The 16413-nt window shown below is 40.7% G+C and overlaps 1 protein-coding gene across 3 annotated transcripts in view; it reads right to left on the bottom strand.

Moving 5' to 3' along the window:
• Positions 1 to 10033, bottom strand: part of PSEN1 (presenilin 1) — a 69944-nt gene extending 59911 nt beyond the window's left edge. For 2 of the 3 annotated variants that reach the window (XM_032837451.1, XM_032837450.1), the window contains exon 1: positions 9902 to 10032. The gene's annotated coding sequence lies outside the window, so the exon portion shown is untranslated. Of the gene's footprint in view, positions 1 to 9901 lie in introns of all 3 variants that reach the window. The other variant, XM_032837449.1, reaches the window with a different exon arrangement.
• Between the last annotated feature and the right edge of the window lie 6380 nt (positions 10034 to 16413).

Below are 16413 nucleotides of genomic sequence, written 5' to 3'. Positions count from 1 at the left end.
ATATCTCTTTGGCAACCAGTAGATCTACTTGAGAAACCAAATACTTTTAATCAAAAAATATCTAATGATTTCAGATTTAGAGCAAACAGAGCTAAATGATATTAAAGAATGTTCTCATCAACATTCCTTTTTCTATGCTGACTAATTCAACCTAAGCTTTCTATCTCCATAAAATTGTCTAGTGCTTTTACTTTGGCAAAATTTTGTCATCTCATTTTATCCTTACCAAAATGCCCAAGCCCAGGTAGACGGGTAACATACCTGTTTTACAAAAGCAGAAGAGAACCTAAGTTCACTGACTTGCTTAAAATCACACAACTGGGCAGACCAGGACAAAAATCACAGACTCCTGACTCCAAGCCTTAGGTCTCTCTCTTGCATCCTGGCACAGCCTTATTTACATACATCATTCGGTCTCCCAGAGTTCACTCTCCTGGTGGGGTGGGAGATGGGCGGCAGGGGGGGGGGAACGACACACATTCCCATGTGCTGTCTGCCTTAATTTCCATCAGCCAATTCTTTAGGATTTCAACTTTGCTTTTCTTTTTAAATTCGTTTGAGGTAGAAATTAGTGATTCATCAGTTGCATATAACACCTAGTACTCATTACATCAAGTGTCCTCCTTAATGCACATCACCCAATTACCCCTTCCCTCCAACCCCCACCTCCCTTCCAATAATCTTGTTTGTCTCCCAGAGCTCAGAGTCTTTTATGGTTTGCTTCCCCCTCAATTTTCATCTTATTTTATCTTTCCTTCCCTTCCCTTATGTTCATCTGTTTTGTTTCTTAAATTCTACACATTAGTGAAATCATATGGTATTTGTCTTTCTGTGACTGACTTAAGTCACTTAGCATAATACCCTCTAGTTCCATTCAATTTTCCTTTTCATAGAAAGTCTTCAGAAATAGAAGGAAAGAAATCTGTTCGTGTATCTAAGCAGTATTCTCATTCATAGTGACTAAAACATTACCATGTACACACTCACATGAAAGTATCTTGTCAAACTCATATTTCATTTTCACTTTCAACTTCAGGATCCTTGATCCTCTAAATACTGTTTTTATATTCTAGTGATTTTTTTCATCAAAAACACAGAAAGCAGGTTAAAAAACAAACAAGGAAAGTAACTTTTTCTCTAGTATTGAGTTCAAATTAACTCTTAATTACACATGTATCTAGATCACTTAAACCATGACGAATTTTTAATCAAGGTATGCTTATCTTCTGTCCCACATAGTTTTATATACCATGCCAACCTTTCTCTTCCCTTCCAGCTTCAGCCCATGATTAACTGACATGGATCAAGGGATTACAAATTAATACTAAGACACAATTAATGTAAGTTTGTTTTAAAATAAAGTGAATTAAAAGTACAAATAGAGAACACTTACTTTTATGGTGGTTATTTGCTCAAAGGGGGATGTGGGAAGCTTTTGGGGGTATTGGTAATGTTTTGTTTCTCAATCTGAGTGCTAGTTACACAGGGATTTCAGTCTGTGAAGATGCACTGAGCTGTACCCCCACGATGCATACCTTGCTATATACTTCAATTTTATACTCAGAGATTTTTGTAGACATAAACCTATATTTATGGTTATTCATACCATTGGTCCTAACTTTTTTTTCTCTTAAGATTTTATTTCTTTATATGTCAGAGCGAGAGAAAGAGAGACTGAGCACAAGCAGGGGGAGCGGCATGCAGAGAGAGAAGCAGTCTTCCCACTGACCAAGGAGCCGGACACAGGACTGGATCCCAGAACCCTAGGATCATGACCTGAACTGAAGGCAGACACTTAACCAACTGAACCACGCAGGCTTCCCTAGTCCTAACTTTTAAAATGAATAAGATTGAGTCCTGGCAGCATGTATATTAACTTACCCAAAAGACAGGTGGAATGCCAATAGAACAAATATATTTTCTAAGTACAATAGTACTGAGTGAGAGTAAATGTTCTGACCTATGCTTCTAATTTTTTTTTTTAAAGATTTATTTGACAGAAAGAGACACAGCAAGTGAGGGAACACAAGCATGGGGAGTGGGAGGGAGAAGCAGGCTTCCTGTAGAGCAGGGAGCCTGATGCGGGGCTCCCTGAGCTGGAAGGCAAATGCTTAACAAATGAGCCACCTAGGCGCCCCCTTTTAAAAACATTTTATTTATGCTTCTAAGATTTTTAATTTAATTTAATTTAATTTTTTTAAATTTTATTTATTTATTTGACAGACAGAGATCACAAGCAGGCAGAGAGGCAGGCAGAGAGACAGGAGGAAGCAGGCTCCCGGCTGAGCAGAGAGCTATCGCGATGTAGGGCTCGATCCCAGGACCCTGGGACCATGACCTGAGCCGAAGGCAGAGGCTTCAACCCACCGAGCCACCCAGGCGCCCTTATGCTTCTAAGACTTTTAAAAGTTGATTATCTAATTGAAGTTTTGATATTGATGTAGCATTAATGGCCAGCAAACAGAGCACATATTATTCCTTCTTTACCATAAAAATATTTAGTACAGTATCTACTACTGCAGCTAACCCAGAAATGCCATAGGATGGCAAGCAGAAAAAGCTGCACTTGGTTCCTCCTTCTGGCTGCCCTGAAGACTATACCATATCATTTGAAGTACACCTCTATTACAGAAAAACCCTTAGAAATCTGTGATTAATATTCGCATTTGATCCCTTAGAAACAAAATTAACAAATAAGATAGTGTTAGCCAAATGAAACAAGCAAAGGAAGCAAGAAAGGGCCATGCAAGCAAAAATAAAAAGTAAATAAAGAAAAAAAAAGTAAATACAGTATATTACACTTACAGATAAAATAGAAGAAAAGTGACTGTCCATTGACTAAGGAGGAGTTTACTGGATGTCTATTTATATCAAAACTCAGAGACAGACACTGAGAGGATTTACCTAATTATATTCACTTCACCCACTTTACATATGAAAACAATGTGGCACAGAGAAGCTACTCGCCTGCCCAAGGTCACATCCAGTGAGCAAAGGAGCGAAGTAAAGGCTCACATAGTATGCTATGTTGCCTCTGTGTAAAACCATCCCTGCTCTTTAGGAGTTTACAATGAGCATTAAGTTATATTGAGCTAGGAGGGGAAAAAAAGTACATACAGACAGAGAGCGAGGAGATTTTTATTACTACTAAAATTGCTGCTTAGAAGTAAACATCTTTGAAAAAGTAGTAAATGAGATCTTAAACTTCAATGACTGATCTAACTATAAATTAAAAACTGAAGTGTCAAAAACATTCCCAATATATAGTCCTAGTATTTATTTATTTATAGGATTTTATTTATTTGACGGAGAGAGAGAGAGCACAAGTAGGGGGAGCAGCAGGCAGGGGCAGAGGAAAAAGCAGGCTCCCCGCTGAACATGGCTCTATCCCAGGACCCTGGAATCCTGACCTGAGTTGAGGGCAGATGCTTAACCGACTGAGCCACCGGCTCAGCCACTGAGCTCACCAGGCTCCCCGACTAGTATTTATTTAAAAAAATAAGTTGTAATGAGAATCTGGTCATTTTAATTTGGTTTCCATTATTAGGCCTTATGTTTACAGGATCTGTTCAGCTATCACAAGAAACCACACAAACTGGTTATCATACTGAAGTTTTCTCAGACAAATTTTGGAAGAAATCAGTAATACCGTGGTCACTTTAGCATATCCTGATAGCATTTTCAAAGGCACATCTGTATTTACATGTGAAAACTACGGGTCAGGAAAGGTGAACGAATTTGGCAGTGCTTGATTATGAGGCAAATAACATCAGTTCCAGAACCCAGGTGTTCTGATGCCCAGCCCACGTCTTTTCCAGTTCAATTAGGGAAAGCTCATGCTTCCACTAACGCTTTGAAAAGGATCCTTTCCTTCCCCTCCAGGGAGGGAAGAGCTGCTCTTTACATGGAGCTTAGTAGGAAGCAGAGGCAAGTAACAGGGGCTAGGTCTTCAGTCAGGCCTGGAACAAACAAACATTGTTGGTACAAAGAAAGGCACAGGCAAAGCCCGATTTGATTCTGGTCCAGTAACAGCTGAAAACAATTGATGACAGCATGAAGGAGGCCAGAAGGCTGTCTGTCCAGGCAGCACGGCAAAAGACACTCGGCGATTTTATAACATTCTTAGCATTCTTGCCCTGAAAACAAAAAAAAGATAGCTGCTGGGAAGTGAGGATCTTGTGACCTGGACTGCAAAGGGAGGAGGGACAGAACCAGAGTTGGCTGTTTTCTCTCTCTGGCCACCTGCTAAAGATTTTCTGAGACTGACAGAGCATAACACTTGAATTCACAGTCATCCATTTCCTTTTTGTCAAGACACTTACAAAATCAGATAAAAGGAAAAAGAAATCTTTTTCTGATGGGCAACTACAATTTCTATTATACACAAAGAAACTAAAAACAAACAAACAAACACACACCCAGGAAAATATGAATAATCTCAAGGCTTTGATGTGCTGAATTTAAGTCTTAATCTACGAAAAACCTATCCATCCGCACTTCAAAAAGTATCAAAGGAGCAAAGCTCTCCCTCTGCCTGCCACTCCCCACTGCTTGTGCTCAAGCATGCCTACTCTCTTTCTGACAAATAGATAAAAATTAAAAAGAAAACAAGAAAACCATGAAAAGTATGTTTAAATATGTTTGTATTGTGATGCTAAGAGGTTTTTAGGTTTCAAATGAACTTGTGATTTATTCTTTTTCCATGAAAGTTGATTTAATCAGCCTTAGTGTTACCTTGACAGCTTCTTCCTGCAGAGACAGCCTAAGTTCTGACTGCACGAATGGGCTGGGAGAGCCTCTATTTGAGTTTTCAAAAGCTCACATCCAATAATAAATGTAACCAATCCCCAAACTGCATTCATAGTTAGTTAAATAAAAATAATTTGAAATTAACTTACAATTTCCAGAATATATGCTGGAAAGACTCTGAATTTCAAGAGACTGGGGAGCAAATAAGTTCCCCAGTCCTACAAGAGGCTCTGTGAAGGTGGAAGACTCTAAAAAGAGCAAGGATAGTGTGATCCATCTATTTGGTGATTTTTTTCTTCCTTCTATCCCACTCTACTTCTGTGAGCCATCTGTGGTAGATTAGATTATTATTCAGCAAATATTCACTCCCTCCCCAGGCATCCCTGAGGAAGAAATATATTTCTCCACTCCAGTGATGTTGGGCTTGGCTCTGAGACTTGCTTTGGCTTCAAGGTGGGTGCAGTCTGCTGGCCTCCCCATGCCTTTCGGCACAATCATCTGACTTGCTTTGGTCCAAGGGATCGTAGCAGATGTAGCACACCCAGACACCTGAACTGTGCTTCTTAAAACTTTTTTTTTTTTGAAGATTTTAATTATTTATTTGACAGAGAGAGATCACAAGCAGGCACAGAGGCAGGCAGAGAGAGATGAGGAAGCAGGCTACCCGCCGAGCAGAGAGCCCGATGCGAGGCTCAATCCCAAGACCCTGGGATCATGACCTGAGCCGAAGACAGAGGCCTCAACCCACTGAGCCACCCAGGTGCCCCCTGAACTGTGCTTCTACGGTTGGACTTGACTTCTTTTAGTTCAACTGTCACCTTGAGAAGAGCTTACCATGGGTAGTCACTGCCCCTTCAGCCTGGGCCCCAGAATAAAAGATGCAAAACAGAACTGCCCTAGCTGATCCATAGTCCTATACCTTGAAGCAAAGCCCCGAGTCAGAACAAACACTCTTTAAGGCACTGGGTTTGGGGGAGGTCTGCTACATGGAATTACTGTAACTGTTTTAAAATAATAATGGTTACATGAGCTCAGAAGATGCAATGAAAATGAAGAAAGACGTACAAATCCAGAATTCTTTAGCTGAAATCCTCAGGACTAAGTGTTTTTAGAATTCCTATTTTTCTCAGATTTTATAAAGGTATAAACACTATGTTTTTCAAATGCCCTCTCAAGGTCATAGATAGAACCACAAAATCAAAACACATTAATAAGGATACAGTGAAACATATAAATAATCTTAAATTGCAATAATAGGTTCAGGTTAGAGTTTTCTGTCAAATGAATTACAAAAAGCCTTTCAGTTTTTTCAGCTGCTTTCGGACTTCATAATTATAAATATGAGACTATGGTCCTGTACTATCAATATTTGTAGTAATTATAAAGAATCTTTCCCCAAGAAACCTTTACTTACTTTTTTTTTTAAGATTTTATTTATTTATTTGGCAGACAGAGAGGCAGGCAGAGAGAGAGGAGGAAGCAGGCTCCCCGCTGAGCAGAGAGCCCAATGTGCGATGTGCGGCTCCATCCCAGGACCCCGGGATCATGACCCAAGCCGAAGGCAGAGGCTTTAACCCATTGAGCCACCCAAGCGCCCCAAGAAACCTTTACTTTCAATAAGCCTATACGAAAGGTATGACCACTCCCAGTTTGTCTCAAATTCGCTGTGGAAATGGATCGAATACAACTAATCTTTAAAGGAAACATGACTACTCACACCTAATTAATTTATAAATCATTGGTTATACTCAGCAATGCTTGCATTTGTGTGCTTTAGATCAGTTTAAGGAACTGTACAAGGCACTATAAAAAACAAATATTAATACCCTTTAATCAACCAACACTTACTGGGTTTTTTCTATAAAACCAGACATTGTGATAGGTGCTGGGGATGCTACTAGCAGGTAATACTTTTGTTTACTTAAGAAGCTTACTATCTAGAGGAGGAGTCAGACAAGTATATATTTATATTAATTACATGTTGAAATAAAAATATTTTAGATGGGAGTGCCTGGGTGGCTCAGTTAAGTACCTAGCTTTGGCTCAGGTCATGATCCCAGGGTCCTGGGATAGAGTCCCACATTGGGCTCCCTGCTCAGCAGAAAGTCTGCTTCTCTATCTCACTCTCTCTCTCTGTGCTCTTTCTCTCTCAAATAAATAAAATCTTAAAAAAAAAAAAAAAAAGTAAAAGAAATATTTTAGCTGTAGGGTGCCTGGGTGGCTCAGTCAATCGAGCCCTGAACTCCTGATTTCAGCTGTCATGATCTCAGGATTGTGAGATCATGCCCCACAGCTGGGCTCCCCACTTAGCGAGTAGTCTGCATATCCTTCTCCCCCTGCTCCTCCCCTTGCCCGTGCGCTTTCACTCTTGCTCTCTCAAAATAAATAAATAAATTAAAAAATATTTTAAATGTACTGGGTTACATAGATTATTCAAATTAATTTTATCTATTTCCTACCTTTATAAAACTTGTTTATTAAAAAGTTTTAAATTAACATTTGTAGCTCACACAGTTTTGTTTTGTTTTTTAAGACTTTATTTATTTTTGAGAGAGAGAAAGCAAGCATGAACCGAGGGAGGAGGGAATAGATGGAGAAGCAGACTCCTCGCTGAGCAGGGGGAGCCTAATGCAGGGCTTGATCCCAGGACCCTGAGATCATGACCTGGGCCCATCCAGATGACCCACTCACACAGTTTCTACCAGACAGTGCTGCTCTAAATCTTCAACTCTTTCAGCTATACCCGCCCAGATACTAAAATCCCTGACAGTCTTTTCCTTCCCAAAGCTTCCCTTCCTTCCTGAGCCTTTGACACTGCACTATGGAGGTTTTCTTCCCATCACTAATTCTCCTTAGCGAGTCCCTCTCACCCTTCTCCCACTCCTTCACTGTAAATGGTCTGCCTGGGCCTCTTTATTTCCTTCCTTTCAGTAGGCATCTCCTCCACTTCTCCAACATCAACTAGTAAGTCTATTTAAATTACTTATTTACAGTTCCAGGCCTGTCCATGAGACAGCTTCACATGCTGGCAATTCAAAAGTGATACTTCCAAACCACTTCCTCATCTTCCTCTCTAGACTAGTTCTTTGCTTCTAACTTCCTTATTTCTACAATCATCTCTACCATTCCTCAAACTTAAAGCCTTCTAGCCAACTCTACAGTTTAGCCCTTGCTTTTCAATTAGCTGCCATGTCCTGTTCATGGTCTTCCTGTCTTTATTAAGATTTTATTTATTTATTTGTTTGTTTGTTTATTTACTGGGGGGGGAGGGGAGAGAGAGAGAGCATGAGCAGGGGTGGGGGAGCTTAGGAAGAGGGAAAAGCAGACTCCCCACTAAGCAGGGAGCCTGCTACAGGGCTCAATCCCAGGACCCGGGATCATGACCTGAGCCTAAGGCAGACGCTTAACCAACTGAGCCACCCAGGTACCTCGTTTTTTTCTCCTAAGCCTCTGTCATCACCAAAGATCAAACTCTCATCTTATTTCACCTGAATTATGTAAAAGTCACCTCAATTCTCTCATCCATTCTAGCCCCCACTATCAGATTAATGTGCCTAAAGTTCTGACCACAACAGCCCCACTCTTAACACACCTTCCGTATCTGCCTAACATCTATCACATGAAGGAGAAGTAGGATTAGAGTTTTTTGAAAGGTTTTTCAGAGTATGTTGTAAAAAGGCTCCTCTATGATATGCAGGAAAGCAGGAGCAGAGAGAGCCTGCATCTGAGAGAAGAGGACCACATATGCTATGGCAACAGAAAAATGCTCTATTTTCCTGCTAGGGTGGTTTTCAGAGATCAACTTCACTCCTCCGGTTCCCCCGAAATGGAAACTCATGCAGCAGTCTAGGACTAGTTGCAGCCATTAACTTAAAATTCAGCAATAAATCACATCCATTCAGTAGAAAGTATACCCAGAACTGTGGGAACTGTCTACCCAAGGACCAGGAACAGAATGGAAAACCAGAGGATAGATGCCACTTCTGTTACCTACTGGGAGGAGGGGAGATGGGGCGGGAAGGAATCCATACATTCAGTAAGTACGATCCTTTTCTTGTAGTTAAGCCTTTATTAGATGGCGGTGGGAGGAACCTTAAGTTGGCTGAACTCTGCAAATGAATTAAGAAGTAAAAGAGGCTTTTGCAGGTGACTGAAATTAGTCAAATGCAACTAGCTCCAATCTACTTTGCTGTTTTATTTTCCTTCATAACAGTTAATGTTCAGAGTGGGTCACTGGACGCTTGTGATTCAGAGGGTCCCTGTTTGTAATACATCCTCTGATTATGATGCCCTATCCACTTCCACGCCAGGGGTGAAAACCTTTCCACTGTAAAAGATAATTCCAATAAGATTCCCTGACCAGGTGTGATCTCTACCTGCCTCAAACGTCAGAAAATGTTGCGAGCTTTACAGTGTGCTCTGTCATATTGCCATTATACATACCATAGTTTTTTGCACCCTATTCTTACCTCCCAGAGTAAACCCCGAATACTATATCCAGCTTGTCCAAAGCAGGCAGCAAATGCTTTTAAAATTATTAGCCTCCTACAATAGAAGATTATTTATTTGGAAAGAACCTGAGGGGGAAGAAAACACAATTATCTAAGACACACGCAAAAAGCACTGAACGGCATGCCTAGCGACAGTCCCAACCAAGGCAAAAGCATCAGACCCTGTTCTCCGCCTCGAACATAAGACATAAGGGACTTAGCCCTGAGCGCCACTCAATTCCTCGGACAAGGACACACTCAGGGCATGAGGCGCGGAGTTTCACCAGTTGCTCAACCAGACCCAGGGCAAGGCGCTTCCTCTTTCTCCCGCTCCACTCCAGTCAAGACAGTTAGTCCCGGCCCCCGACACCTGCGTCCTGAAACGTCTTCGGGAAACCAGCACTTCCGGACCCAGCCTCCGGAGAGGAATCGCTCTTTAACCTGATCGCGCGCGGCGCCCGCAGCCGGAGAAACGGGCCGCCCCTGCTTGTTCCCCACACGGGGTTCCTCTGTGTCCGCCCGGCCGCACCCCGCTCCTCATCCTCGAGGACACCAGCTGCGCGGCCCGGGCGGCGACAAAGGGCCGGGCCGTACCCGCGACCGCCCGTGTACACACCGAGTGAGGGGCGCCTTCCCCTATCCCCGAACTCCCCATTACGCACCTACTCTTTCCTTGCCGCCGCCACCCGCCGCTCGCAAGGAAAGCTCCTTCCCAAGCAGCCGCTGTTTTGTTTCCGATGTGAAATCGCGGCCTCTAAAGCTGCCCGGCCCAGGCCCCGCCCCAAAAGCTTCGCTGATGTCGTCATTTCCGGCTCTGGCGTCGTTGGCGGTCGGCCTGGGGAGGGGCGGGACACAGGGGCGTAAGGGGCGGGACCTTGGTGAAGAGGGTGGAGCTTCCGGTGGCGCGCGCAGATTGAGGGGCAAACGCTGCGCTGGAGCGGCCCGGGGACCTAGATGAACTAGCCCGGAGCGCTAGTGTGAGTTTGAAATCGCCTGGGATTCGAGACTGCTCACGAGCTGAGGACCAGTTTCTACGTCACCTAGGCCCCGCGTTGCTTCTTCCGGCCTACAAGAGATGACATCTTAAATCTAACATTTATCTATTACTACCTATTTGTACTGTTTATCACTGCAAATCAGCTGCACGACAGTCGTGAGGACTAATTAAAATTATAAATACCTGTGCTCTTCACATCCTACCCAATGAATCAAAACTTATGGTGGGGGTGGGCAGGAACCTGAGAAACTGCATTTTAAACAAGCATAGCCCCGGATTCTTAGGCTCCAGGTTTAAGATCTTAGATGATACACTTCGAGAGAGCATAATATGTGTCTTATTTTTGAAATCCCCAAACCAGAGTAACGGGTACACAGTGAATTACACTGAACGATCACTTAATTTCCGCACCTGCCAGCTTTCCGTCCAAATTGCAGTAAAGACAGTACCAGTAACTAACTTAAGACAGCACACTCATCAGAAAGCTAAAAGTAAACAATGAATACAATCATGTAAAACCGAAGTTGAAGAATGGAGAAATGTTCAAATTCACAGGTAACAGAAAACTGACAATGAAATCAATGATGGATGGCATCTGGCCAAATGATACCTTTTTAAATCCCTCCCCCAAGATAGCCAGCCTCTCCTATTCCTGCAGCACCAGTCCCCAGTCCTTCCCTCCTCTCCCAACCCAATACATGAACAGAGTTAAACAGGTTTTACATGCTTCATATTTAAGAACATCAGTAGTTTTTTCCATTAACAGGGAAAAGATAAGTTGGGGGAATAGAAATGTTGACAGCCCACTGCAAAGATATTTTTTAAAGTGCTCATTTCCCCTTCCCTCCTTAAATTTCACAAGGGTAAGATTTTTTTTCCTATTTGTTCACTTCTATATTACAAGTGCTGCAAATTGTCTAGCACATGAAACAGTTAAATACATGTGTCAAACATGCATAGCTAAATCCCATCTATTTGTGAACTGGCTCAATCTCTTTGAATACAACCTGGTAACAAGGGCAAAGTCTTAAAAATGCTGGTCAACTATTTTTAGATACAATCTCAATACAAAGTATTTGTGCAATGATGTTCATAAAGTATAACAAAAATTGGAAAGCTAAACATCCTACAATAAATTATTATTCATCCACTTCACAGAATGTTATTAAAATTATGAAGGTTGTGTGTAACATTCTTACTCTGTTAAAAAGACACAAGATGTATGTATATGTATAAATACAACCATGTCAAAACACATTCCTGCAAAAAGTAAACAAAAGGTGATAAAAAAGCAACCAGGGACTTTAAGTCACTGCACTACAGATAACTTTTCCACCAGTTTTTGCTATGTCTCTCTTCTTAGAAATTCAAACACCTTTGGGGCATCTGTGGAGCAGGTGACTCTCTTGATTTCCAGGTCATGAGTTTGAGCCCCATCCCATGTTGGGTGTAAAGATTACTTGAATAATTTTTTTTGAAGATTTTATTTATTTATTCTAGAAAGGGTGGGGAGGAGCAGAGGGAGTCTCAAAACAAAATCTCAAGCAGAAATTGGAATCTGGACTCCAGAGAAGGATTGATCTCAGGACCCTGAGATCATGACCTGAGACAAAATCATTAGTCAGTTACGTAACCAACTGAGCCACCCAGGCACCCCATAAATAAATCTTAAAAGAAAAAAATTAAAAAATTTTCTAATTAAAATAAATACAAATACCCAGGATTTGCTGAGGAAGAACCAGCAAAGACACTGGGAAAGACACAGAGTTAAGACCAGGGCAAAAGTAATATCCTAGACACCAAACAGCAAATGTCCATGGTGTTAAGAGCTAGGGTTGAGCCTCTCACAAGGTCACAGCATCTTCTTTAGGCCCTCACCAGTCATCAGTGGAATGGTGATACAAACATTTGAGACCAGAGGCATTTGGAAGGCACATGTAACTATAAGCTATTCTTTGTGGAATCTCAATAAAGTAGTGTAAAACAGACAGGATCCAAGGCTAAGTTTTTGTGTTCTTTAGTCCCTACTGAAGAATGAAGATAAGAAAATACTTGAGCAAGGATCAAGAAACTGAAAGTTAGAAACCAGAGCCAGTGGAATGGGGAGGTCTTCTGGATAGGATGGATGGAGTTATCTATCATTAACTATAGAAAGCAAAGTTTTAAGATGCATGTCACCATAAAGTGGAAAGCTAGAACTGGAGAATATGCCTAATGACATTTTTTTTCTTTTTAAAAAGACTTTATTTATCCATTTGTCAGAAAGAAAGCACAAATAGGGGGAGGAGCAGAGGGAAAAAGCAGGCCCCCCAACAAGCAAGGAGCCTGATGTGGTACCCAATTCCAGGACCCAAGTGGAAGGTAGACACCCAACCTACTGAGCCACCCAAGCATTCCACCTAATGACATTTTTAAAGTTAAGGTTTTGTTAAACTTTAGACTTACTTACTGGGGGGTAGGGAAAATCAAAAGACTTTTACTCATTCAGTGAATTATTTTTTCTACAACCACTATATAGCTCTGGAGGTTCAAAAATAAAAGCTAGAATGTGTGGAAAGGAGCTGGAGTTCAATAAAAGAATGCAAAGTACACCACTCAAGAAATACAGCACTCAAGGTCCAAAATACGTGTAGTGGTGCATTTTTATCTTCCCAAAAGTGTTTGGAACTTGGGAGCAGGAATGGAGAAACAAAACAAAATAAATGGTGGCAGAAGCCAATACTAAGTGGTGATAGATGAAGCAGATGGGAAATCCAGAGTGCCAGACCTGTCAGAACCACTTGCGGGGAAGAGAGGCTGTCAGAGACTAAGGATAGCTCAGTCACTAGTCACTAGTATGTGAAGTTGAGACCTGGTCAATCAGAGAACCAAGGCCAGTTATTTACACTTGATTCCAAATCAGTGCAACTCAACACTTCCCACGTAAAAGCAGTCTACCTTCTTTTAAACCCTGCCTACCTTCGGGCTTGAACTCAGGACCCCGAGACCAAGAGTCCCAGGCTCTATCACCAGATGCCCCTGCCTTTATTTATACAGGATGTCACTGCCCTGTTTCTTACAGGAATAAAGAATTGAACTATGACAATTAAATACTGTCATCAGAGCTTGGTGCTTGGCCACTATCTTATCGTTTTTCACTTCATTCTTATTCTTTGCAAGGATTCTCTTAGACATGGACTTAAGGGTTAGTTATCTTGTATTTTTAGCTTTCAGTTCTGCTTGTCAGTATTTTATTAAATTCTAATTTCCTCCTTAACCAAGAACTTGGGCCCCCCTTTCTAAAAAAATGTGCCTCAATAAAATACTTGAAAATGAAACTTTTATAGCTTTCTATAATAACAATTAGTAACAATGCAATCTCTACACTAACAATCCAATCTATTTGGTACAGTGTACTTCCTAGTATTTAATTGACAGTAAAGAAATGAACCTTCAGTTTTTGGATTCTACAATGTAAAGTGTTCACTGGTTTTTCTTTTTGTTATAAAAAAAAAACAGGAAAAATAGTTGTTTAGCACTATTTTTAAATTCACACCTAATACTTTTTGCTTCAATGAAGATTTACTAAAGGTGCTTCCCATGAGATTTTATAAATAAGCACTTCCTCTCCCCTTGGGTTGATATCAACATCTAGACCAGACCTGTCGAATAACAGCTTTCTGAAACCATAATAATTTTTTCTTAAGATTTTTAAGTAATCTCTATACCCAATGTGGGATTTGAACTTACGACCCTAAAGTAGATAAAGAGTCATGTGCTCTACCAACTGTGCCAGCCAAGAGCCCGAAACACAATTATGTTCTATAATTTGCAATGTCCATATAGTATTGCTAGGCATTGGCTACATTTGGTTGTAGAGATTTTATTAAATTTTATTTAAACTTTATTGCAATAAAAAAAAACTGGATTTTCTTAGTCACATGACATCTAAACATTTGAAATATGCTCATGTGTTTGAAGAACTGAATTTCAAAATGATTTAACAAACTTAAAACCTTGAGGAGCACAGAGCTAGACCATGAATTAGAATCCAATATATATATAGGCCTCCAGACACCCCCCTGTCAAGAACACTATAGTAGTGTTGCTTGGGTAGATAAATGTGACCTCTAAGTTCCCTTCTAGGTATTACTACCTCTGTTGAAAATCTTCCTACTGTCCCTTCCTGCTTGACTATCAAATTAGCACAATCAAGTCTGACAGTTGGTAGAGTACTTTATGTCTATTAGTATTCCTATCATTATTCCTCCTCCACCATTATTAGACTATCAGAGCTATTAGAGGAATCTTGTCTTATGTCTATCCCTCTACCTACCATTTAACACGAATGCCACATATTAAGTGCTTCAATGGCTAAATAAAAGTTACACAAAAAACAGAGGGGCTACCTGTTAACAATTCAGCTGCCACTCTGAGCATGAGAAGCTAGATCATAAATCCAACTACTATGGGATGGGGCTCAGTAGGCATACTTGGGAGTGTCATTTAATGAAAACAACACGGCTTGAAAAGAACTTTTATTTACTTTTGCTTATAGAAATTATTTTTCATTCCTGGGGATTTTAGATTGCTATTCCTAATTTGGCCTTCATACAAGACAAGTGGTAAAATCAAAGGCAAAGATCCTATCAAATAAAGATGAAAATGAAGGCACTCATGCAAACAAATCATTTCAATAATTCAACATAATCAGGGGTGCCTGGGTATAGCTCAGTCGTTAAGTGTCTGCCTTCAGCTCAGGTCATGATCCCGGGGTCCGGGGATCAAACCCCGCATCGGGCTCCCTGCTCAGCAGGAAGCCTGCTTCTTCCTCTCCCATTGCCCTTGCTTGCATTCCCTCTCTTGCTGTCTCTGTGTCAAATAAATAAATAAAACCTAAAAAAAAAAAAAAATTCAACATAATCACAGTTCAAAAAAATCTACCATTTATCAAAAAATTATAAGCTTACTTTGGTCTATAGTATGAATGCTATAGTAATAGTTCCCGGGATTGAAATATATGAATTTCCCAGTTTTCTTCCTGACACCCAGAGTAAGTGTTTCTTTGCCTATTTGGGATTCTTTCTCATACCCTTATATCCGGGACATTCAGACATCAATTTCATCATCTTTTGCTGAGCAATATAGGACTTCTCAATATTGGACTGTTAAAAAAGGCTGAAATATGACCTGAAAATATCTGTAACCATTTTGACATAAAACCTTTCAGCGCTTTTTGGGTTAAAAGTGGAAACATTTATAGAGCTCCTCAGAAAAAGGGTAAATAAGCCTCATATACATACTACTTATTAATATTATCACTTCTTTACTTCATATATAAGAAAATGTGCTTAGTTCAATTTGACTTTCAAGCAGCTTCTCCATTTGTCCACTCTATCTAGCATTTGTGCCTCATTAGTACCTGAAACAGCACTCCACAAAATCATCACTAGCCTCTACCTCATAGAGAAGTGCTATAGTAAGATCCAGAATAAGTAAAAACAGAGTTCTCTAAGGAGAAAATGGCTCTGGTACTGGCTGGGAATAAAGCCTAAGATTTTAAGAGTTGTTCTTAGGCACCTTTTTTGGAAGACTGCCGTAAATTCATGATCATACATATTATGCATCTATTTGTCTCAAAAAGTGCTCTCTTTATAATCTACTTAAAAAGAAAATTGAGCCGCATTTGTGTAGTATGTTAGGATAAAATACTAATACGGGTTCCCCTGGCTTTTCAGAAGTCAAGTTACTTCACTTTTATAAAAAACCTACAGTAGCACCTGGTTTTGCTAACCAAAAGAAAATCTGAAGAGGAATTTCACTTTTACGAAAAAGAAGGGAAAATATAGCGAAAACGGCTTGTCTTGCAGCAAGCCCTTATAAAAGCAGCACACAGCCCATGCATGCATCTAGGGGTGCCAGCAAGTCCCTTCCCGGGGACTGCATTCAGCATCAAGCCACCACAGCTTTGAACTAGGTCTGTGAGCATCTGTGCTTTATCTCGATTTATTTCATGCACCTGTTAGCAAGATGTATTCTAAGGTACCAGGTAAATCTGGGAGAGATTATTTTTTGGTGAGGGAGAACTCAAACAAAATTCCCATATAAATTAATGGTTATTGTTGCTTTGCTTTATGCCATTTCAGCTTTCAAAATGTTTCACAGGGACACTCAATTTTTGGGATAGCAGAGGAAACT

Source organism: Lontra canadensis, unplaced genomic scaffold, assembly GCF_010015895.1.
Source record: "Lontra canadensis isolate GAN:19392208 unplaced genomic scaffold, GSC_riverotter_1.0 scaffold98, whole genome shotgun sequence".
Classification (NCBI taxonomy): Eukaryota; Metazoa; Chordata; class Mammalia; order Carnivora; family Mustelidae; genus Lontra; species Lontra canadensis.
Note: the sequence above shows the minus strand (reverse complement) of the source record. Positions and strands in the feature narration are given on the sequence as shown.